Here is a 2,500-nt window from a genome sequence, read left to right on the forward strand (position 1 = left end):
TCCTCACATGAGGTTACCATTGTCCATACAATAGTGCAGGTGCGATGGAAATCTTTTCTCGTTTTGGTGCGTGCTACATTTTTACGGATAGACCCCGTGAAACGCTAGAAATTGGCGGGGATGTGTCTCTTGTGGCTCACGGGGCAGTTAGGGTGGCACAGAAATCCCTCGGAATGGGAAAACGGGTCATTTTCGTGTTGCCACATTGCATGCGAACGGCATGAAACTTCCAGAGGCATTTGCAGCAGGAATGCATGTGCAGTCAAAAAAGTGAATATTTTTCACGGATAGACCCCGTGAAACGCTAGAAATTGGCGGCGATGTCTCTCTTGTGGCTCACGGGGCTGTTAGGGTGGCACAGAAATCCCTCGGAATGGGAAAACGGGTCATTTTCGTGTCGCCACATTGCATGCGAACCGCATGAAACTTCCAGAGGCATTTGCAGCAGAAATGCATGTGCAGTCAAAAAATTGAATATTTTTCACGGATAGACCCCGTGAAACGCTAGAAATTGGCGGGGATGTGTCTCTTGTGGCTCACGGGGCTGTTAGGGTGGCACAGAAATCCCTCGGAATGGGAAAAAACGGGTCATTTTCGTGTCGCCACATTGCATGCGAACCGCATGAAACTTCCAGAGGCATTTGCAGCAGGAATGCATGTGCACTCAAAAAATGTGATATTTTTCACGGAGAGACCCCGTGAAACGCTAGAAGTGGGCGGGGATGTCTCTCTTGTGGCTCACGGGGCTGTTAGGGTGGCACAGAAATCCCTCGGAATGGGAAAACGGGTCATTTTCGTGTCGCCACATTGCATACGAACCGCATGAAACTTCCAGAGGCATTTGCAGCAGGAATGCATGTGCACTCAAAAAAGTGAATATTTCTCACGGATAGACCCCGTGATACGCTAGAAATTGGCGGGGATGTCTCTCTTGTGGCTCACGGGGCTGTTAGGGTGGCACAGAAATCCCTCGGAATGGGAAAACGGGTCATTTTCGTGTCGCCACATTGCATGCGAACCGCATGCAACTTCCAGAGGCATTTGCAGCAGAAATGCATGTGCAGTCAAAAAAAAATTGATATTTTTCACGGATAGACCCCGTGAAACGCTAGAAATTGGCGGGGATGTGTCTCTTGTGGCTCACGGGGCTGTTCGGGTCGCACAGAAATCCCTGGGAATGGGAAAACGGGTCATTTTCGTGTTGCCACATTGCGTACGAACCGCATGAAACTTCCAGAGGCATTTGCAGCAGGAATGCATGTGCACTCAAAAACTTCTATATGTTTCACGGATAGACCCCGTGAAACGCTAGAAATTGGCGGGGATGTGTCTCTTGTGGCTCACGGGGCTGTTAGGGTGGCACAGAACTCCCTCGGAATGGGAAAAGGGGTCATTTTCGTGTTGCCACATTGCATAGGAACGCCATGAAACTTCCAGAGGCATTTGCAGCAGAAAGGCACGTGCACTCAAAAATTTTAATATTTTTCACGCATAGACCCCGTCAAACGCTAGAAGTTGGCGGGGATGTCTCTCTTGTGGCTCACGGGGCTGTTAGGGTCGCACAGAAATGCCTCGGAATGGGAAAACGGGTCATTTTTGTGTGGCCACATTGCATAGGAACGGCATGAAACTTCCAGAGGCATTTGCAGCAGGAATGCATGTGCACTCAAAAACGTCTATATTTTTCACGGATAGACCCCGTGAAACGCTATAAATTGGCGGGGATGTCTCTCTTGTGGCTCACGGGCGCTGTTAGTTAGGGTCGCACAGAAATCCCTCGGAATGGGAAAAGGGGTCATTTTCGTGTTGCCACATTGCGTACGAACGGCATGAAACTTCCAGAGGCATCTGCAGCAGAAATGCATGTGCACTCAAAAACGTCTATATTTTTCACGGATAGACCCCGTGAAACGCTAGAAATTGGCGGGGATGTGTCTCTTGTGGCTCACGGGGCTGTTAGGGTCGCACAGAAATCCCTCGGAATGGGAAAACGGGTCATTTTCGTGTTGCCACAATTGGCATACGAACGGCATGAAACTTCCAGAGGCATTTGCAGCAGAAATGCATGTGCACTCAAAAACGTGAATATTTTTTCACGGATAGACCCCGTCAAACGCTCGAATTTGGCGGGGATGTTTCTCTTGTGGGTCACGGGGCTGTTCGGCTCGCACAGAACTCCCTTGGTCCACCTGATTCGTGCATACAGGCAGCAACTAAAACTCTGTAAACCTGCTGTGAGGACATCTAAACAGTGGACCAGTGAGGCTGTGGAAGATTTGCGGGCGTGCTTAGACTGTACTGACTGGGATATGTTCACGACTGCTACCAATAGTCTGGATGAACTCACAGAGGCTGTGTACATCAGCTTCTGTGAGGACTGCTGTATCCCAACACGTACCAGGGTGAACTTTAACAACAACAAGCCCTGGTTCTCAGCAAAGCTCAAAAGGTTGAGGTTGGAGAAGGAGGAAGCGTTTAGGAGTGGGGATAGAGACAGATT

This window comes from Petromyzon marinus, unplaced genomic scaffold (assembly GCF_048934315.1).
Source record: "Petromyzon marinus isolate PM22_M1 ecotype Great Lakes invasive population unplaced genomic scaffold, UKy_Petmar_22M1.pri1.0 PM_G_Scaffold_118, whole genome shotgun sequence".
NCBI lineage: Eukaryota > Metazoa > Chordata > Hyperoartia > Petromyzontiformes > Petromyzontidae > Petromyzon > Petromyzon marinus.